General features: G+C 47.1%; 1 protein-coding gene and 1 non-coding gene across 3 annotated transcripts in view; one reads left to right on the forward strand and one right to left on the reverse strand.

The window, feature by feature from the left end:
- The window catches only part of svopl (SVOP-like), a 180,152-nt gene that overhangs the window by 9,480 nt on the left and 147,536 nt on the right, over positions 1-23,136 (forward strand). The window lies entirely within an intron of this gene.
- On the reverse strand, positions 3,530-3,603 carry trnai-aau (transfer RNA isoleucine (anticodon AAU)). The gene has a single exon. It is a non-coding gene; the product is annotated as a tRNA-Ile (tRNA).

The raw sequence follows: 23,136 nt of genomic DNA on the forward strand, positions 1-23,136 counted from the left end.
CCACCAGCGCACTCAAAACCTCCCTCATCTCCTTCCTCACCGTCTCCATGCATTTCGCAAACTGCTTTTCGAATTCCGTGGCCATCACCTTAGTTATTCCTTCAGCCGTAAGCACTGCGGCCTCCCCTGGTGCTCCAGCCTCCATTTTCTTTACTGACCAACGGACTTTCAGACGCTTTTTTCACGGCCGTTTTGCTGGTCTTCGACATCCTTCTCCTCTGTGCTGTCTCCCGACTTTTACTGCCTTTGCTGGCCCTAGGACCGGGCGTTAACCCCCGACAATGTCGTTCCCGAACGGGAGCCCTCCAACGCGCGGCTGCCTCCCGCCCGCCGTCACCGGAAGTCTCTGAACCCAACACTTTTTGCCACTTTTTTTGAACAAGTGCTTTTGAATAATCCTAATCAACATGTTGCTAAGGCATCTTGGAATTGTTTTTTAATGGGAAATCTGGCCAGGTCCGCATTCATTGCCAATCCCTAATTGCCATATTGGGAGTTCAGCTATGGCGATGCTGTTGAATATCAAGGGGATCTGGTTCGACTTTGTTGATGGAGGTGATCATTGCCTGCCACTTGTGTGACCTGAATGGTACTTGCCACTTATTAGCCCAAATCTGACTATTGACCATTCACTGATGCATGCAGACATGGACTCATTCATTGCCTTCGCGGTTGTGAATGGAACTGAGCACCAATACAATTATCAGCAAATATCCTGAATTCTGACCTCCTGATGGAGGGAAGGTCACTGTTTTGAAACTTCTGAATCTCATCCGTAAACACAACGAGCGGGATTTTCCGGTCCCCCAGCCGCATGTTTCTCGGCGGCGTGCCATTCACTGGCAGCGGGATTCTATCTTCCTGCCGCTTGCCAATGGCATTTTCCATTGAAGCCACCCCACGCTGCCGGAGGGGGTGGGGGGGGGGGGGGGGGGGTGGAGGCGCGGGCGGGGAACAGGGAACCCCAACAATCGGGGAATTTCAGCTGCACATGTAGCTTGGTGACGCCCATTGCCTCTCTCACACCTCCACCACTGCCTCTCGTTTGTCGCATCGCTTGGTTTGATTTTTAGTATGGAGAAGCAGAAATTACCTTCAGTAAAAGACGACCATTGCCTTCGTCCCTGCTGAACGTTCTGCCCTTTCCGCCCTGAAACCCTCACCTCTACCTTTCTTATCTCCAGACTTGCATTTGCTCTTGGGTGGTCTCCCATGGCCTACATCCATAAACCTCTCCCAAAATTCTGTTGCACATATCTTTGCTCGCAGTAGATCCCGTTCTCCTATCTGTATTCCTCAAATTCTGGCCTTCTGTGCCTCAATTTTAAATGCACTAACCATCGGTGGTCGCGACTTGAGTTGTCATGGCCCACCTAAAGCTCTGGAGTTCCCTCCCTACACCTCTCCATTCCTCTACCTCACTTTCCTCTTTTAAAACACTCCTTAAAACCTTTTGAGAGATGCCCTCCCCAAGGCGCCTTAGGCAGCACCTCCCAAACCCACAGCCGCTGCCATCTAGGACAAGGGCATAGAATCCCCGCAGTGCAGAATGAGGCCATTCGGCCCATTGAGTCTGCACCGGCCCTTGGAAAGAGCACCCTACTTTCACCCTATTCCCGTAACCCAGTAACCCCCACCTAACCTTTTGGACACTATCATGGCCAATCCACCTAACCTGCACGTCTTTGGATGTGGAAGAAACCGGAGCACCCGGAGGAAACCCATGCAGACATGGGAGAAAGTGCAAACTCCACACAGTCAGTCACCCGAGTCCGGAATTGAACCTGCGACCCGGGAGCTGTGAGGCAGCAGTGCTAACCACTGTGCCACCGTGCCTGCCTGTGCAGTGGATACATGGGAGCACCACCACTTGGAGGTACCGCTCCAAGTCATCCACTAGCCTGAGTGGGAAATATAATCACTGTCATTGGGTCAAAATCCAGGAACTCTCTCCCTGACAGTGCTGTGGGTATACCTACACCACATAGACTGCAGCGGTTCAACAAGGCAGCTCACCGACACCTTCTCAAGGGCAATTAGGGATGGGCAATAAATGCTGGCCTAGCCAGCGATGCCCATATCCTGTAAAATTTATTTATTTTTTAAAAACGATCTCTTTGTCTGAACATTTCGACAGCTGCCCGACTTTCTCCTCAAGTGTTTCGGTGTGATATTTTGTTTTATAATCCTCCCGTTGGGATGTTTTATTATGTAAAAGGTGCTATGTAAGTGCAGTTGGTGCCACTGACGACTGGCATCAGAAATGGCCACCCCCACGTGGCAGCACGGTGGCGCAGTGGGTTAGCACTGCAGCCTCACGGCGCTGAGGTCCCAGGTTCGAATCCGGGCTCTGGGTCACTGTCCGTGTGGAGTTAGCACATTCTCACCGTGTTCACGTGGATTTCGCCCCCACAACCCAAAAATGTGCAAACTAGGTGGATTGGCCACGCTAAATAGCCCCTTAATTGGAAAAAATGAATTGGGTCCTCTAAAATTTAAAAAAAAAAAGAAATGGCCACCGTGTCTGTCTCTCCACCAAAGGCTAGTGCCCTTCAAAGTAATTATTTTTCAATGTGCAATTGAGATATTGAGCGGTGTAATGAACCACCGAATAAATGAGTCTTTCTTTCATATCTGATTGGAAAATGGCCAGTAAGTGCGGTAAGAAAGACTTGGTGTACTTTGAATGAACTGTCAGCTTGATGGTTTGGGAAAAAACCTGCAGCATGATTGAGCAAGGTCCCTGCACTTTTATGTTGGTTTGTTTTTTAGATGCTTTTGGGCGCAGACAGAAAAGGAGGCCTTACTGGCTGCAGCATCATGGCGAGACACTTCCTCACCCTCTTCCCCCTCCCCATACTACAACCCTCTCCTCCTGCCCAACTCCCTGAGGCATGTGAGACTAATTCAGCAGGCCAAACACTTTGATAGCCACTGAAGTGCTTTAATCTACAGGGCTATGGACCAAGAGCTGGAAGGTGTGATTAATCTGGCTAACTCTTTTTATTGTTGTGGTTCAAAAACCGACTGTTTATTTCTGTAAATCTTTCTGTGTTGCTACCACCCTGGACCTAATTAATGTTAGCAGGCGAAGTCTGCCCCCCCAGCCAGAAAAAGGTCCACCTCTCGCTTGGAATACTGAAAGTCTGGAGGGACAGGTTAAATGTTTATTGGGGGGCATTTTGAAGGTCAAAGGACGAAGTGACCAAAAGAATGGGGCAGGGGAGAGAGAACATCACATCAAGGTTATGACCACTTTAAATTAAAAAAAATAAAAATTTAAAGTATCCAATTAATTTTTTCCAATTAATGGGCAATTTATCATGTCCAATCCACCTACCCTGCACATCTTTGGGTTGTGGGGGCGAAACCCACACAAACACGGGGAGAATGTGCAAACTCCATACGGACAGTGACCCAGAGCCGGGATCGAACCTGGGATCTCGGCGCTGTGAGACAGCAGGGCTAACCCACTGCGCCATCATGCTGTTCTAAAAGCAGAGATTATTTTGTGACGGAGTTGCTTCGTTGACCAGTACAGGGTTCGAACCCGCAACCTTGGCGTTATTAGCACCACGCTCTAACCATCTGAGCTAACCGGCCTACTAGGGTTATGACTACTTTTGGCAAGGGACGGGTGATGACTCGTATAGAATCGTATCATATAATCCCTACAGTGCAGAAGGGGGCCATTCATCCCATCGGGTCTCCACTGACCTTCCGGAAGAGCACTCTACCCTGGTCCATTCCCCGACCTATGTCCATAACCTATCCTGCACACCCTAGACACAAAGGGTCAATTTAGCACGGCCAATCCACCTAACCGGCACATCCCTGGATACAAAAGGGAAATTTAGCACGGCCGATCCACCGAACCTGCACATCTTCGGACTGTGGGAGGAAACCGGAGCACCCGGAGGAAACCCACACTGACACGGGGAGAAAATGGAAACTCCACACAGACAGTCACCCATGGCCAGAATTGAACCCAGGGCCCTGGCGCAGCGAAGCAGCAGCGCTAACCATTGTGCCACCGAGCTGCCCATGATGGTTTAATAGAAATGAAGTGTCGCAAGGTAGGAAAGTGATGGGAAAAACTCCATAAGAAATAGGTGCAGGAATATACCATTCAGCCTTTCAAACCAACTCCATCATTCAATACGATCATGGCTAATTTTCTACTTCTACGTCATTTTCCTGCACTATCCCCCGTATCCCTTGATGTTCTTAATATCTATGAATCTATTGATCTCAGATCTCAATGGCTGGGTCTCCAGAGCTCTGTGGGGTAGGGAATTCCAAAGTTTCACTGTGAGTGAAGATATTCTTCCTGTAATGACTGGTTTCGCGGGGCAAGCTCCATCACCTCCCGCCCCCCCCCCCCCCCCCCCCCCAATTTATTGTGTACAACCAAAGGGGAAACGAAGGCGGCACGGTAGCACAGTGGTTAGCACTGTTGCTTCACAGCGCCGAGGTCCCAGGTTTGATTCTCGCTTGGGTCACTGTGCGGAGTCTGCAAGTTGTGCCTGTGTCTGCGTGAGTTTCTTCCGGGTGCTCCGGTTTCCTCCCACAAGTCCCGAAAGATGTGCTGTTAGGTAATTTGGACATTCTGAATTCTCCCTCTGTGTACCCGAACAGGTGCTGGAATTGTGGCGACTAGGGGCTTTTCACAATAACTTCATTGCAGTGTTAATGCAAGCCTACTTGTGACAATAAAGATTATTATTATTATAAACAAAGATGCAGTGGTTTCATTGCTGGACTATTAATTGAGAGATCAAGGGCATTGCCCTGGGAACCTGGGTTCGAATGTCACATGGCAGATGGTGACATTTGCATTCAGTCTGATAACCATGAAACCATTGTCAATTGCTGTTAAAAATCCATCAGGTTCACTAATGTCCTTTTAGGGAAGGAACCTGCCGCCCTTACCTGGTCTGGCCCACACGTGACTCCAGATCCACAGCAACATGGTTGACTCTTGAATGACCTGTCAAGCCACTCAGTTCAAGAGCAATTAGGGGTGGACTTTAAAAGGTGACCCACCCAGCAACACCCACATCTCATGAATGAATTTTTAAAAATTGTTATGCTCTTGAATGAGGAGTGGTGCGTATTTATTCGACCCCTTCAGTTGTTTGCAACAATGTTAATTTAAACGTGATCCCTTTCTTTGTGGATACCTTGTCCCAGTCCAAATGTATTTTTACAAGGAGCCAATTTAACCAGGCTTTTTGAGTTAAAGAAAGTGAGTTTGTTAGTTACCAAAATATGAGGATAAAAATAAAACCTACGCACTACACACAGATTAGAAATGAGAAGTGAATCCAAACATAATAGTTGGAAAAAGGTAAGTGAGTCAGTCTTTGGCTTGTCCGTGAAGAGTAGATGATGAAACATTGCAGCCGTTAAGGTGGGTGATTCCAGGAGTGCTGACTTTGGCAGTTGAGCAGTTGGCTTGGAGATTCTTGGTTCTGCAAGTTAACTGAAAGGAGTTGTCCTCTTTTCTTTTCAGCTGTGGCCTTGCTGACTTATGACTTGCTCCCAGAAATTCAGAGAGACATTTTTTGTAACCTACAAGTGCAGGAATGCCTAGTGGATGTTCTTCAGCAGTGACCTTCACAGGACACACTAGCACGATAGAACTAGAATACCAAACTAGCACATTAGTCCAGGGCTACAGTTGGTTATTAACCCCTTTTCTAGTGTATTCCTGGGAGGGGAAAAACACGAACATGTATGTGACCCAGAAACTGCTTCCTTTCAACTCCCATCCTGCCCACAGTAAGCGATGGAACTCACAGGAGTTGATTTCTGCTGAGATGGCCTCCTCCAGGAGATTACAGTTCAGTTTTTGCATTGCATCTCTTCCTATGAAGTGTCTCTATCTGAAATAGGCCTTGACACCTTTGTAGGTACAACATTTCTTCTCTCTGGACCAGTTGGTCCATTGTAATTCACATAGGAATTTGAGCAAGTGCTTAGCTTACAGACTCAGCCAGTTTTTGCTTGTATGCCCTTTTTAAAAAAACGTGTGTCTTACTTAAAAGTTCAGTATGTCAGTGAGTGATTTGGGGCTATGATCCATTACCACGGCACTCCTCATCTCAGTCCTAAATGAGCTGCCCCTCATTATAGAGTCATAGAGTTTTACAGTACAGAAACTTTCGGCCCAATGTGACTGTGCCGACCATTGAGCACCTATCTATTCTAATCCCATTTCCCAGTACTTGGTCCAAAGCCTTGTATATTATGGTGTTTCAAGTGCTCATCTAAATACTTCTTAAATGTTGTGAGTGTTCCCTCCTCTATCACCCTTTCAGGCAGTGAGTTCCAGATTCCCACCACCCTCTGGGTGAAAAGGTTTTTCCTCAAACCCCCTCTAAATCTCCTGCTCCTTAGATTAAATCTTTCCCCCTGGTCATTGACACGGGAGCCGTAGTCTGTGGGTACGCTATTTTTGAGGGGGCGGAACATTGTCAAACAGCGCCCCCCCCCCTGACTTTGGCACATGTGGTGATTCTCCAGCCGATCATCGAACGCGATTTCGGCATCGGCGACTGGAGAATCCCGCCCAATTTCTCTGTTCTCCTAAGGAAGGCCGATTTGGGAAACAGAGACTGGGCCTGAAAGTTTCACTTTTTGGGGGCTGAAGCTTCTTTAGGGTGGAACTTCCAGTTGCCAAATACCATTTGATGATGCTCCTTTGAAGCACCTTGAGGCGTTTACCCATCTTAACAGTGTGTAATTAATTCCAGTTGTTGTTGGCTGCTGTACTTGTTACCCTGCATCAGTGTTTCATCGTATGCCAAGAGGAGGCCTCCAGTGGGATTTCTGTTACCAAGAGGGAGCTTGTGAGTGGAAAGAGGAGGTTGGCAATTTTGCAGCAGCAGAAGAAACCAAGAGCATGAACATAGCAGAAGCTTTCAGTCGTTTGGAATCTGTGTTTTACTGAAGGAAGCCAGAGTGGAGTGAGAAGAGGCTGCTAAATAACCTTCCCTGGTTGCCCAAGGAGAGTTGAACGGCTAAGGTTAACAATTGATTTTGCCGTTATCGCTGCTCATCATGCCCTATTGCCATCTTCACTGTGTACAGATGGGCATGTTGATATGGTGGTTACGTTATCAACCATGAGTTGAAATCCTGCTTGAGAGTTTAAATTCAGTTTTGAAAATCTGGAAATAAAAAGCTGATGTCAGTGAATGTGACCACAAAGCTGTTCGGTTGTTGTAAGACCCCACCCAACTGGTTCACTGAAGTCCTTTGGACAAGCAAACCTTCTCTTCTTCCCTAGTTTGATTTGTACAGGACTCCAGTCGTACACTAATGTAGTTGACCCTTAACTGGCCTGTGAAGTAGTCTACCCAGTCACTCTGATCGGGCAAGAAGGAATGGGCAATGCCAGTCGCATTTATATCCCAAGATGATTCTTTTTTCAAAAAAAGGTTTGGCCGCTCTGTGAACAAGGGCTCAAAGGATGAAAATGTACCAGACATTGTGATCTGTATAGTTTTTAAGGGCAGTATGGTAGCACAGTGGTTAGCACAGTTGCTTCACAGCTCCAGGGTCCCAGGTTCGATTCCCGGCTTGGGTCACTGTCTGTGCGGAGTCTGCACGTTCTCCCCGTGTGTGCGTGGGTTTCTTCTGGGTGTTGCGGTATCCTCCCACAGTCCAAAGATGTGCAGGTTAGGTGGATTGGCCATGCTAAATTGCCCTTGGTGTCCAAAAAGGTTAGGTGGGGTTGCTGGGTTATGGGGATAAGGTGGAGGTATGTGGCTTAAGTAGGGTGCTCTTTCCAAGGGCCGATGCAGACTCGATGGCCCGAATGGCCTCCTTCTGCACTGTAAATTCTATGATTTACAGCTGCATAAATTGATGTATCAACGCTAGTGGTATGAAATGCTCCGTGGGTAAATGTCTCAACGTCGTGCGCGAGGTTGGGGCTGATACAGCTGAAGGTGGTGTATTGAGCGCACCTCACAAAGGTGAGGATGAGACGACTTTTGAGGGGGTAGAGGATGTTTGTGAATGTTGCGGTGGGGGGGGGGGGGGGGGTCGCGCAAACCACGTTCCTATGTATTGGTCCTGTCCAAAGCTTGAGGGGCATTGGAGGGAGGTGTTAAGGGTAATTTTGAAGGTGGTACTCGAGCCATTTTCGGGGTGTCAGATTGGCCGAGGGTTGGAAGTGGGTGCGGGTTTTAGCCTTCGCCTCGCTGATCGCCCAAAGGCGAATCCTGTTGGGGTGGAGGTCAGTTTCTCCACCCTGTGCCCTGGCGTGGTGGGGGGATCTGTTGGAGTTTTTAGCACTCAAGAAGGTGAGGTTTGAGTTGAGTGGAAGGATGGAAGGGTTCTACAATTCATGGGCTTTGTTTATTATGCACGTTCAAGAATTGGATGACATCAAACATGGAGTGGGGGGGGGGGTTGGACTGTGTATGTTGGTGGTGGCTATGTATGGGTGGATGGTGGATTCCTGAATCCTTTTCTTTGATGTTTATATTTAAAATGTTGAGTGGTGTTTGGGGGTTGGTGGTTGGAGGAATTGTTGGTCAGGGGATTGACATTGTATTTGTTACCTTTGATTGTTTGTTGGTGGGTGTAAATATGGTTGAAAATGTGAAAAAGGAGAATAAAAATATTTATTTTTAAAAATGGATGCATCAACGGCAACAACACCCAAAAAGATCACAGCAGCTTGCATAACCAGGCTCGATCACTTTGAGATGTCCAGTGGTAGTGAAAGGCACCATTTAAAGGCAAGCCTTTCTTTACCTACACGGATTGCAGTGAAGGAGCGTTTTCAAGGGCAACGAGAGATGAGCACTAGATACCTGTCTCACTAAACCCAAAAATCAAGTCATGCAGAAAGCCTTGCAAAACCTTAAATTCAACAATCGACTGCAAGTTGCTGTGCATTTTGAGTTGCATATCACAGTCACTGGGTTAAATGGAAGGTAGCCAAAAAACCGTACACCGTTTTGTGCAAGTACAATTCATCAGTCCCTCCCTGCAGTTTCTGTTCTTAAGACGATAAATCTTTTATTTCGTTAAAGCTGTTGCAATAACTCTAAGTTGTTTACCGCAATGAATTCTTTAAAAATAATCAGAGGACTACAGCTTGATGGGCGAAGTTTAAAATGGGGAAGTATGCAAGGTGTGGAAATGTGTCTCTTCCCTGGTCCCACAAGTATGCCACTGACTGCTGTGGTTGTAGCTATTAACACCTTAGAGGAATGAACCATGCAGCTTTGTTTGGAGTACTTTATACAATCTGTAGTTAGTATTTTTGTAGAAAATTTACAATTATTGTCACATTTAAAATAAGTCCTGTGTAGGTCAAAGTTCTCTCTGGTGTCCTGGTCAACACCTACCCCTCAAACACATTAAAACAGAACATCTGGCCATCATGACAATGATCTTTGTGGGATCTTGCTGTGCCGTGTTCCTACATTGCAACAGTGACCACTGGAGGCTCTTTATCCGAAACCTGGCAACGACAGCTCGCGGAATGCACCATGTCAACATTCTGAGGCAATTGAGAGTCGAACCAGTCATCTTCTTTAGAGTGCATCGGAGGCTGGTCTGAAATAGTTTGAGCTTATGCTGGAATATCTGGACCCTGAGGGTGACGACTGGAGAAGCTTCTCCGAATGGAACTCTTGATAGTCCACCTCCCTTCCATATTGATAGATGTTTATAAAATGGACGCCGTCAAATTGTATCACAACAGTATTACATTAAATACAGTTTCTAATTATTCTCTCACCAAAAGCTTAACACAAGTGAAACTTCTCACAATGTCCATGTGGCAAAACAGGCCCAGCAGTACAAGTAGAAATCTTGCCAAGAGCCTGGCTTTCGGATTTGTTTGTACTCGTAGGATATGAGTGTTTTCTCCTAAGTTGGGCTCAGTATTATTTGAGGAATAAACATTCTACTTCCTGGAAACTGGGTCTGTTAGAATTTCACCGTCTATCGTTGAAGAAAACAGGTTCCTAACGACCAATTTTGTTTCGAGGCGACGTCCTCCTTTAAGTATCATAGCAACATTGTAGCTGCTCTTTCCTGGCGTCTTAAGGGTGGGACTTTCTGGCTCCGCCCATGACAATTCCTGCCACAGGCAGATCTGGAAAATCTCTGCCTAATTTTATGCGGCGGCATTCCCCATTGGAGTTACATCATGTCGAAACTCTGGAATGCTTGGACTGTAATCACCTCCTTCATCTATAGAATCAACAATGATGCGTTCTTTCAATTCCCCTGACAGACTGCTGAAAATCTTTTCGTACAAATCTAGTCAATTCTGAACAAATATATAGGCAATTGTGAACAAATTTAGTCAATTGTGAACAAATTTAGTCAATTGTCAATCCTGGCACAAAGGGCAGCTTTTGAATAAAAATGGCTGGAATTCTCCGGCTTTTGGGATTCTCTTTTCCCGCTGGCACTGCACCCCGGCCTGCGGGTTTCCCGTTGGAGTGGGGTAGATTCAATGGGAAATCTCGTTGACGAGCGGCAGGAAGAGAGAATCCCGCCACCAGCGAATGGTGCGCCGCCAAGAAACACGGGACTGGCGGTCCGGAGAATCCCGCCCAATGCGTTGCATCAAATGATTGTTCCCTGTTAACCATTATCACATCCCTCATGGAAACAATGGCGGAATTTTACGGACACGCCGCAGTGGGGTTGAAATTTCTTTTTTCTAAAATAAATTTAGAGTACCCAATTAATTTTTTCCAATTAAGGGGCAATTTAGCGTCGCCAATCAGCCAACCCTGCACATCTTTGGGTTGTGGGGGCGAAACCACAGAGAGAATGTGCAAACTCCACACGGACAGTGATCCAGAGCCGGGATCGAACCTGGGACCGTGGCGCCATGAGGCAGCAGTGCTAACCACTGCGCCACCATTTTACAACTGCCCTGTGGGGGTTGTAAAATGCGGCGAGCCATCCCAAACTCCATTGACTTCGGCAGGAATTGTAAATCCCGTCACCGGGTGGGCCTGTAAGACTCTGCCCACTCTCTCCAGCCAGGGTAGCTCTGTTGTTGGGTTCCCCTTAACTTCCCCAATTTTGTTCTCCACCAAAACTGCCCCTGATGCCTCCGGCATCGGCCGTTAGCAGCTGCTGATGTGTCTCCCACTCCCGTCACCCCTTTTTTGTATACAGGCACTGCCCTCCAAATAAATCCATCAACAGAGGTGCCCTTTTAACTGACCCATCAAAATAATCTGGTCTCACACAAACTATCATTATTATAATTATACATATTACAGGGGCTGTCATCGTTATTTCTCTATGAATGAAGAAAACCTTCCTGCAACGATAACACTTTGTACCTGACACTGCTATACCTAATTTGGATGGAGGTCCATTGGGAATTGATTGATTGATTTATTGTCACATGTACTGAAGTACAGTGAAAAGTATTTTTCTGTGGCCAAGGGAACATGCACAGTACGTACACAGTAGACAAAAAGAATAATGGACAAATTACATCGACAGCTAGTGATTGGTTACAGTGCAGAACACGAGCCAAACAAAGCAAATACATGAGCAAGAGCAGCATAGGGTGTTGTGAATAATGTTCTTACAGGGAACAGATCAGTCCGAGGGAGAGTCGTTGAGGAGTCTAGTAGCTGTGGGGAAGAAGCCGTTCCTACCTCTGGATGTGCGGGTTTTCAGACTTCTGTACCTTCTGCCTGATGGAAGGGTCTGGAAGAGGGTAAAGCCTGGGTGTGAGGAGTCTCTGACAATGCTCTCTGCCTTCCTGAGGCAGCAGGGGTGTAGACCGAATCAATGAGAGGGTGTAAAGCTTGTGTGATGCATTGGGCTGAGTTCACTACACTCTGCAGTTTCTTGCGATCTTGGCCAAGCAGCTGCCATACCAGGCTGTGATGCAGCCAGATAGGATGCTCACTATGGCACATCTGTAGAAGTTTATGAGAGTCGATGCAGACATGCTGAATTTCTTAAGCTTCTGTAGGAAGTAAAGACGTTGTTGGGCTTTCCTGACTGTTAGCATCAACTTGAGTGGACCAGGACAGGGTGACCCCAGGAACTTAATACTATCAACCATCTCCACTTCAGAGCCAATGATGGAGACGGACGGAGGGAGGGAGGGGGGGGGGGGGGGGGGGTGGTCGTGCTGAAGTCAATGATCAGTTTCTTGGTCTTTCCAACATTTAGAGAGAGGTTGTTTTCGGTACACCATGCAACCAAGTGATCTATCTCCCTTCTGTAGTCTGATTTGTCGTTGCTTGAGATACGACCCACCACAGTCGTATCATCCGGAAACTTATAGATCGAATTGGAGTTAAATCCGGCCACACAAGTTGTGATTATACAGGGAGTACAGTAGAGGAGTGTGTCAGTGTTTACAGGGGTCCCTAGGAGTGTGTCAATATATTTCCGGGGGGGGAGTCCCGAAGAGTGTTTAAGATTTGAAAAGCACTGTAATAACCTTTCAGTTCATGGGTTATAGTATCAGAGAGCAGCAAAACTATTGTGGTGAAATTGGTATCTCTGTCGCAACTTCCTTATCTTGCCATCTTCTCATGCCATACAAACCTCGACAATCAGTTACACGTCGCCTATAATCTGAGGGGCTGGTCACTCGGTCTTACCCAGGAATAAGACATTTTCCATTTTCTGTGGGAAAGTGGGGTTGGAGTTGAAGATACATCATGCCCTTATTGAATGGTGGAACAGGCTGGAGAGGCCATGTGGTCTTCTCCTGCTCCTGCTTCTTATGGTCTTTATATCTATACCATTTGTCATGTGAGAGTACCTTTAAGAAATGGATGTTTAAGCAATGTACCTTTAAGAAAACAGTGATGTCAGAGAGTGGGTGGAGCTGAGCTCAGTTCAGCCATTTTGAAGTTTCAGTTTGAAAAAGAGCTTGGGTGTGTGTCTATGTTTTGCAGTGAGCTGGATTTGCTGTGATCTCTGCCATAAAGACTATCTCTGGATCATTTGGGTGATTTAAACTCATAATAGTAAAGCCTTTAACCTGATGTGTTTCTGTTTAAAGGTATTAAGTCTCATGGATGTTGAAAGGGATAACTGAAGGATTATTTAGTGTTGTAATATTTTCAGGGTTATCTTTGAAGTAAGGGGTGTTGAGGGATCCAATGTTTATTTAAAAGGTTAAGTTGAGTTCATAAAATAAACATTGTTTTGTTTTAAAAACCACATGTCCATAATTGTAATCCCAACCTGGGGAACAAGCTGCGTGCTTCAAAAGCAATAATCCATTAAAGGGAGAGGTTGGTTGAACTCCATGATACATTTTGGGGTTCTGAAAACACCTCGCCCATAACAATTGGGGGCTCGAGGGGGATAAAAGTCTATCTATTGGATTGGCTTTTGTGAACTTAAAGACAGTGAAGGATTGTTGCTTTTCCGGTGTGGTATTTTAGTTTAAGTGGGGAGAGTGTTGTGAACAATGGCTCTTCCGGAGGCTCAGAAGTTTTTGGGGTTGGACGCGGTAACACGTGATGCCTTATGGACAGAGACTAAAGACAGACTGTTAGGTTTAGCAAAAGCACTGCAGTTAACACTGCCTAGCAAAATACGAAAAGTGAGGTACTTAACGCGGTATCTGCGCATTTACGTTTGCCTGTCATACATTCTGACTCATTAGATATGGCAAAGCTCCAGTTGCAGATTAAGCAATTTGAACATAAAAAAGAATTAAAGCAACTTGAACATGAAAAAGAATTAAAGCGGCTTGAATATGCAATGAGAGAAAAAGAAAGAGATAGAGAGGAGAAAGAAAAGGAGAGAGAAGAAAGAAACAAAAAGAGATAGCGAGGAAAGGCAAAAAGAGAGTTTGAACTTCAGAAAATGGCTCTGAATCATGAAAATCAGTTAAAATTAGCAGACGCAAAGGGACATGTACAGTTGGAGGAGATGGATGAGGATAATGAGACATAGCGTCGTAGTCGAAGATGTGGTGGGGATCTATTTAAATATGTTCAAGCATTGCCAAGGTTTGACGAGAAGGAGGTAGAAGCCTTTTTCATTTCATTTGAGAAGGTAGCTAAACAAATGCAATGGCCACAGGACATGTGGGTATTACTGATTCAAACAAAGCTGGTAGGTAGGGCTAGTGAAGTGTTTGCATCACTACCGGAGGAGGTATCTGGAACGTATGAGGAGGTGAAGAAATCCATCTTAGGAGCATATGAGCTATGAAGCTTACAGACAAAGATTTAGAAATTTAAGGAAAGAATTTGGTCAAACATACATGCAGTTTGAAAGGCTCAAACAGAGTAATTTTGATAGGTGGATAAAGGCTTTGAAAATAGACCAAACGTATGAAGCTCTCAGAGAAATTATACTTTTTGGAGGAGTTTAAAAATTCAATTCCTGATGTAGTGAGAACTCATGTGGAAGAACAGAGGGTTAAAACTGCGAGATTAGCTGCAAAAATGGCAGATGATTATGAATTAGTTCATAAATCAAAGATTGGTTTCCAACATCAGTTTCAGCCTGTGAGGGATAGAAACTGGGGACATGAGAAATACTCAAGCGGTAAATGTAAAGGTGATCTGATGGGAGATAATAAAGAGAGTGTACCTCAGATAAAAAAAGAAATCCAGGAAGGTGGAAAAGAAATGAAAAGTTTCAAATGTTTTCACTGTAATAAACTAGGCCATGTAAAGTCACAGTGTTGGTGGTTGAAGAAAAGCACTGGGAAGGCTGATGTGGTAAAACAGGATAAGATAGTGGGATTTGTTAGAGTGGTAAAGAAAAGCCCAAGGGAAGCGAAGGAGGTGCAAATGATTGTACAGCCTGTTCAAGAAGTGATTGTTAAGAAGGTGCCAGATGTCTTTAAAGAATTTACTTGTGTGGGTAAAGTTTACTCATGTATTTCAGGAGGAGCAGGTAAAGAAGTCACAATTTTAAGAGATACAGGGGCTAGTCAATCTTTAATGGTAAGAGATGAGGAGTTATTTCGTTTGGGAAGAATGCTGCCAGAAAAGGTGGTGATATGTGGAATTCAGGGTGATGGAGTAGTGTTCCATTATGTAAGGTTGGAAAGTCCAGTGAAGAGTGGTGAAGTGGTAGTAGGAGTAACAGATAAACTGTATCTTCGGTAATATAGCTGGATCGCAGGTGGGGGTGATGCTTACTGTGGTTGATAAGCCAGTGGAAAATCAGACAACTGAAGGGTTGAAGGACGAATATCCTGGGATTTTTCAGGATTGTGTAGTAACAAGATCGCAAAGTCACAGGTTAAGACAAGAGGAGAAATCAAAGAGTGAAGATGAAGTTGAAGTGCAATTATCAGAAACGATTTTTGATCAGATGGTTGAAAAAGAACAAGAACAGGTGGAGGATGAGGCGGATAGTTTTAGTTCAGGAAAATTGGCGGAGTTACAACAGACCGATGTAGAAATAAAATGGATATATCAGAAAGCATATACGGAAGAGGAATCTGAGACTATACCAGGGTGTTATTACCGTAAAAGTGATGTCTTGATGAGAAAATGGAGACCTGTACATGTGCAGGCGGATGAAAAGTGGGCAGAAGTTCATCAAGTAGTATTACTGGTTGCATATAGAAAGGAGGCGTTGCGAGTTGCACATGAGATACCAGTGGGAGGTCATTTGGGAATAAGGAAAACGCAAGCTAAAATCCAGAAACATTTTTATTGGCCTGGACTACATAAAGATGTATTTAAATTTTGTCAATCATGTCACGTATGTCAAGTTAAAGGGAAACCTCAAGCAGTGATAAAGCCAGCGCCCTTAATACCCATTCCAGCATTTGAGGAACCTTTTATGAGGGTCCTAATTGATTGTGTTGGACCGCTTCCTAAAATGAAAAGTGGGAATCAATATCTTTTGACTATAATGGATGTGTCTACTAGGTTTCCAGAGGCCATTCCACAATGGAATATTATGGAAGGAGTTACAAGATTGTGGAGGAGTTACTTAAATTCATTACTAGATATGGACTACCCACAGAAATTCAATCGGATCAAGAATCAAATTTTACTTCAAAGTTATTCAAAGAACTTATGGATAGTTTAGGAATAAAACAATGTAAATCACCATGCGTACCATCCAGAATCGCAGGGAGCGTTAGAAAGGTGGCATCAGACATTAAAGACAATGTTGAGGGCGTATTGTCACGATTATCCAGAGGGCGCACCTGAAGGGGCTCAAGGCGGATGTGGTTATGCTCCAGGAGACACACCTGAAGGTGGCAAACCAGGTAAGACTGAGGAAAGGGTGGGTAGGTCAGGTGTTTCACTCGGGGCTAGATGCCAAAAATCGAGGGGTGGCGATCTTGGTGGGAAAGAAGGTGTCATTCGAGGCGTCGAGCATTGTGGCAGATAATGGCGGTAGGTACATAATGGTAAGTGGTAAGTTGCAGGGAGAGAGGGTGGTACTGGTCAATGTGTATGCTCCGAACTGGGACGATGCCGGTTTTATGCGCCGTATGTTGGGTCGGATCCCAGACTTGGAAATGGGGGGCCTAATAATGGGGGGAGACTTTAACACTGTGTTGGATCCAGCACTGGTTTGCTCCAGGTCTAGGACGGATAGGAAGTGGTCGGCGGCTAGAGTGCTGAGGGGATTTATGGACCAAATGGGAGGGGTGGACCCTTGGAGATTTGCAAGGCCGGGGGTTAAGGAATTTTCATTCTTCTCACATGTCCATAAGGCTTATTCTCGAATCGACTTTTTCATTTTGAGTAGGGCGCTGATACCGAGAGTAGAGGATACCGAGTATTCGGCAATAGCCATTTCGGACCACGCCCCGCATTGGGTGGACTTGGAGATGGGGGAGGAGAGGGACCAGCACCCGCTGTGGCGCTTGGAGGTGGGGCTGTTGGCGGACAAGGAGGTGAGCGAGCGGTTCCGAGGAAGTATAGAGAGGTACTTGGAGACCAACGACAACGGGGAGGTCCGAGTTGGGATGGTATGGGAGGCACTGAAGGCGATGGTGAGGGGAGAGCTGATCTCCATTGGGGCCCACAAGGAGCGGGGGGAGAGGGAGAGGCTGGTGGGGGAGATGGTGAGGGTAGGCGGGAGGTGCGCGGAAGAACCTGAGGAAGGATTGATGAGGAAGAGGCGCAGCCTCCATGCCGAATTCGACCTGGTGACCACCATGAAGGCGGAGGTGCAGTGGGGGAAGGCCCAGGGGACAGTCTACTAGTATGGGGAAAAAGCAAACCGGATGCTGGCGCATCAGCTTCGGAAGCGGGACGCAGCTCGGGAGATCGGGGGAGTTAAGGACAGGGGAGGGAGCGTGGTGCGGAGTGGGGTTGGCATCAATGGGGTCTTCAGGGACTTCTACGAGGAATTGTACCGATCCGAGCCCCCACGGGAGGAGGGAGGGATGGGCCGTTTCCTGGACCAATTGAGGTTTCCAAAGGTGGAAGAGGGACTGGTGGCGGGACTGGTGGCCCCGATTGGGCTGGAGGAGCTGGTCAAAGGGATAGGAAGCATGCAGGCGGGGACAGCACCGGGGCCGGATGGTTTCCCAGCCGAGTTCTATAAAAAATATATGGACCTGTTGGGCCCGCTGTTAGTTAGGACCTTTAATGAGGCAAGGGAGGGGGGGGGGGCTTTACCCCCGACGATGTCCCGGGCACTAATCTCCTTGATCCTGAAGCGGGACAAGGATCCCCTGCAATGTAGGTCATACAGACCGATTTCCTTGCTAAATGTAGATGCCAAGGTGCTGGCGAAGGTCTTAGCCATGAGGATTGAGGATTGTGTGCCGCAGATCATCATAGATTATCATAGAATTTACAGTGCAGAAGGAGGCCATTCGGCCCATCGAGTCTGCACCGGCTCTTGGAAAGAGCACCCTACCCAAGGTCAACACCTCCACCCTATCCCCATAACCCAGTAACCCACCCATTATCCATGAAGACCAGACTAGGTTTGTGAAGGGGAGACAGCTGAACGCGAATGTGCGGAGGCTTTTGAACGTTTTCATGATGCCGGCGAGGGAGGGGGAGGCGGAGATAGTGGTGGCAATGGACGCTGAGAAAGCCTTCGATAGGGTGGAGTGGGGGTACCTGTGGGAGGTGCAGAAGAGGTTCGGGTTTGGGGAGGGGTTTGTCAGGTGGGTGAGGCTGTTGTATGAGGTCCCGATGGCAAGTGTGGCCACAAATAGGAGGAGGTCCGAGTACTTTCGGTTGCACCGAGGGACGAGACAGGGGTGTCCCCTGTCCCCCCTGCTCTTCGCACTGGCGATTGAACCCCTGGCTATGGCACTGAGAGAGTCGAGGAACTGGAGGGGGTTGGTGCGGGGTGGGGAGGAGCATAGGGTGTCGCTTTATGCGGACGACCTGCTGCTGCATGTGGCGGACCCGGTGGGAGGAATGCCAGGGGTAATGAGGATCCTTAGGGAATTCAGGGACTTTTCGGGGTACAAGCTCATTATGGGGAAGAGTGAGCTGTTCGTAGTTCAGCTAGGGGACCAGGAGAGGGGGATTGGTGAGCTCCCACTAAAAAGGGCGGAGAGGAGCTTCAGATATTTGGGGGTCCAGGTGGCCAGGAGCTGGGGGGCCCTGCATAGGCTTAACTTTACAAGGCTGGTGGAGCAAATGGAGGAGGAGCTCAAGAGGTGGGACGTGTTGCCGCTGTCCTTGGCAGGTAGGGTGCAGTCAATCAAAATGACGGTGCTCCCAAGGTTTTTGTTCCTGTTCCAGTGCCTCCCCGTGATTATCCCGAAGGCTTTTTTCAGGCGGGTTGACCTAAGAACTAGGAACAGGAGTAGGCCATCTGGCCCCTCGAGCCTGCTCCGCCATTTAATGAGATCATGGCTCTTTGTGGACTCAGCTCCACTCTCCGGCCCTTACACCATATCCCCGAATCCCTTTATTCTTTCGAAAAGCATCTATCTTTTTCTTAAAAACGTTTAAAGAAGGAGCCTCAACTGCTTCACTGGGCAAGGAATTCCAGAGATTCACAACCCTTTGGGTGAAGACGTTCCTCCTACACTCCGTCCTAAATCCACCTCCCCTTATTTTGAGGCTATGCCCCCTAGTTCTGCTTTCCCCGACCAGTGGAAACAACCTGCCCGCATCTATCCTATCTACTCCCTTCATAATTTTATATGTCTCAATAAGATCCCCCCGCATCCTTCTAAACTCCAATGAGTACAGTCCCAGTCTACTCAACCTCTCATCATAATCTAATCCCCTCAACTCTGGGATCAACCTAGTGAATCTCCTCTGCACTCCCTCCAGTGCCAATATGTCCTTTCTCAGGTAAGGAGACCAAAACTGAACACAATACTCCAGATGCGGCCTCACCAACACCCTATACAATTGCAGCATAACCTCACTAGTCTTGAACTCCATCCCTCTAGCAATGAAAGCCAAAACTCGATTAGCCTTCTTAATCACCTGTTGCACCTGCACACCAACTTTTTGCGACTCGAGCACCAGCACACCCAGGTCCCTCTGCACAGCAGCATGTTTTAACATCTTACCGTTTAAATAATAATCCATTCTGCTGTTATTCCTCCCAAAATGGATAGCCTCACACTTGGCAACATTGAATTCCATCTGCCAGACCCTAGCCCATTTACCTAACCTATCCAAATCCTTCTGCATACGTCCGGTATCCTCTGCACTTTTTGCTTTACCACTCATCTTAGTGTCGTCTGCAAACTTTGACACATTGCACTTGGTCCCCAACTCCAAATCGTCTATGTAAATTGTGAACAACTGCGGTCCCAACACTGATCCTTGAGGGACCCCACTAGTTACAGGTTGCCAACCAGAGAAACACCCATTTATCCCCACTCTCTGCTTTCTGTTAGTTAATCAATCCTCTACCCATGCTACCACTTTACCCTCAATGCCATGCATCTTTAGTTTATGCAGCAACCTTTTGTGTGGCACCTTGTCAAAAGCTTTCTGGAAATCCAGATATACCACATCCATTGGCTCCCCGTTATCTACTGCACTGGTAACGTCCTCAAACAATTCTACCAAATTAGTCAGACACGACCTACCCTTTGTGAACCCATGCTGCGTCTGCCCAATGGGACAATTTCCCTCCAGATGCCCCGCTATTTCCTCCTTAATGATAGATTCCAGCATTTTCCCTACAACCGAAGTTAAGCTTACCGGCCTATAATTACCCGCTTTCTGCCGACCTCCTTTTTTAAACAGTGGTGTCACGTTTGCTACTTTCCAATCCGCTGGGACCACCCCAGAGTCTAGTGAATTTTGATAAATTATCACTAGTGCGTTTACAATTTCCCTAGCCATCTCTTTTAACACTCTGGGATGCATCCCATCAGGGCCAGGAGACTTGTCTACCTTTAGCCCCATTAGCTTGCCCAATACTGCCTCCTTAGTGATTACAATCATCTCAAGGTCCTCACCTATCATATCCTTATTTCCATTAGTCACTGGCATGTTATTTGTGTCTTCCACTGTGAAGACTGACCCAAAAAACCTGTTCAGCTCCTCAGCCATTACCCCGTCTCCTATTATTAAATCTCCCTTCTCATCTTCCAAAGGACCAATATTTACCTTAGCCACTCTTTTTTGTCTTATATATTTGTAGAAGCTTTTACTATCTGCTTTTATGTTCTGAGCCAGTTTACTTTCATGGTCTACCTTACTATTCTTTATGGCTTTTTTAGTAGCTTTCTGTTGTCCCCTAAAGACTTCCCAATCCTCTAGTCTCCCACTAATTTTTGCCACTTTGTATGTTTTTTCCTTCAATTTGATATTCTCCCTCACCTCCTTAGATATCCACGGTCGATTTTCCCCTTTCTACCGTCTTTCTTTTTTGTCGGTATGAACCTTTTCTGAACACTGTGAAAGATCGCTCGGAAGGTTCTCCACTGTTTCTCAACTGCTTCACCATGAAGTCTTTGCTCCCAGTCTACCTTAGCTAGTTCTTCTGTCATCCCATTGTAATCGCCTTTGTTTAAGCACAAAACACTAGTGTTTGATTTTATCTTGTCATCCTCCAACTGTATTTTAAATGCCACCATATTGTGGTCGCTCCTTCCAAGAGGATCCCGAACTATGAGATCATTAATCAATCCTGCCTCATTACACAGGACCAGATCTAGGACCGCTTGTTCCCTTGTAGGTTCCATTACATACTGTTCCAGGAAATTATCCCGGGCACATTCTATAAACTCCTCCTCAAGGCTGCCTTTACCAACCTGGTTAAACCAATCGATATGCAGATTAAAAGTTGTACCATTTCTACATGCACCCGTTATTTCTTTGCTTATTGCCTGCCCTACCATCCTGTTACTATTTGGTGGCCTATAGACTACTCCTATCAGTGACCTTTTCGCCTTACTGTTCCTGATTTCCACCCAAATTGATTCAACCTTGTCCTCCATAGCAGCAATGTCATCCCTTACTATTGCCCAGATGCCATCCTTAAACAACAAAGCTACACCACCGCCCTTACCGCCCATTCTATCCTTTCGTATAGTCTGATACCCTTGGATATTTGACTCCCAGTCGTGACCATCTTTTAACCATGTTTCAGTAATGGCCACTAAATCATAGTCATTCACGATGATTTGCGCCATCAACTCATTTACCTTATTTCGTATACTACGAGCATTCAGGTAAAGTACACTTATGCTGTTTTTTATGTCTTTGTTATGAATCCTAACACCTTGATCAGTAACTTTTCGCAATTTATTTTTCCTCTTACCCTTTCTCCTAATTTTCCTTGTCTTTGAACCCATATCTCTACATAATAACCTGTCACGTAACCTGCTGCCTTGATCTCCATTAACCATTATACTGTCCATAGCTTTACACTTCCCTTCCCCCAACTTGCTAGTTTAAAGTCCTTGTGACCAACCTATTTATCCTATTCACTAGAACACTGGTCCCAGAATGGTTCAGGTGAAGACCGTCCCAACGGTACAGGTCCCTCCTGCCCCAGTACTGATGCCAATGCCCCATGAAATGGAATCCCTCTTTCCCGCACCACTTCTTTAGCCACGTGTTAACTTCTCTAATTTTCTCAACCCTATGCCAATTGGCACGTGGCTCGGGTAATAAGCCAGAGATTATAACCCTGGAGGATCTGCTCTTTAATTTAGTCCCTAGTGTTTGATAATCCCCAAACGGGTCCTCTTTCCTAGTCTTACCTATGTTGTTAGTCCCAACGTGGACCACAACAACTGGATCCTCCCCCTCCCTCTCCAAAATCCTTTCAAGCCGATCAGAGATGTCCCTCACCCTGGCACCGGGCAGGCAACATACCATGCGGGACTCTCGATCTGGCTTACAAAGGATGCCATCAATGACAGGAGTATAATGGGGTTTGTGTGGGCGCGAGGGACTCCAAGGGTGAGAAGGGTGTTCCTGGAGCAGAGTAGAGATAGGGGGGGGGGGGCTGGTGCTGCCCAACCTCTGTGGATACTACTGGGCCGCCAATGGGACGATGGCGCGCAAGTGGGTGATGGAGGGGGAGGGGGCTGCATGGAAGAGGCTGGAGACAGCGTCCTGTGTGGGTATGAGTCTGGCCGGCGCTGGCAATGGCGCCGCTGCCGCTCCCTCCAAGGAGGTATACCGCGAGCCCGGTGGTGGTGGCGGCCCTCAAAATTTTGGGGCAGTGGAGGTGGCATGGGGGCAGTTGGGGCCTCGGCGTGGACCCCATTATGGGGGAACCACCGGTTCGCCCCAGGAAGAACAGGTGGAGGGTTTTCGGGGTGGCACGGGGCAGGGATACGAATGTTGGGGGACCTGTTTGTTGACGGGAAGTTCGCGAGCTTGGGTGAGCTGGAGGAGACGTGCGGGCACCCCCCGGGGAACACCTTCAGGTACTTGCAGGTAAGGGCATTTGCCAGATGGCAGGTGGTGGAGTTCCCGCGGCTACTGCCACACACAGTACAGGACAGGGTGCTCTCCGGGGGGGGGGGGGGGGCCTCGGTGGTGGAGTTGAAAGGTAAGTGGGAGGAGGAGTTGGGAGAGGAGATCAAAGAGGGGACGTGGGCAGATGCCCTAGGGAGGGGTGAATTCTTCCTCTTCGTGCGCGAGGCTCAGCCTCATACAGTTTAAGGTGCTGCATAGGGCACACATGACCGGGACAAGGAAGAGCTGGGTTCTTTGGGGGTGAGAACAGGTGTGTTAGGTGCTCAGGGAGCCCAGCAAATCACAC

Source organism: Scyliorhinus torazame, chromosome 19, assembly GCF_047496885.1.
Source record: "Scyliorhinus torazame isolate Kashiwa2021f chromosome 19, sScyTor2.1, whole genome shotgun sequence".
NCBI lineage: Eukaryota > Metazoa > Chordata > Chondrichthyes > Carcharhiniformes > Scyliorhinidae > Scyliorhinus > Scyliorhinus torazame.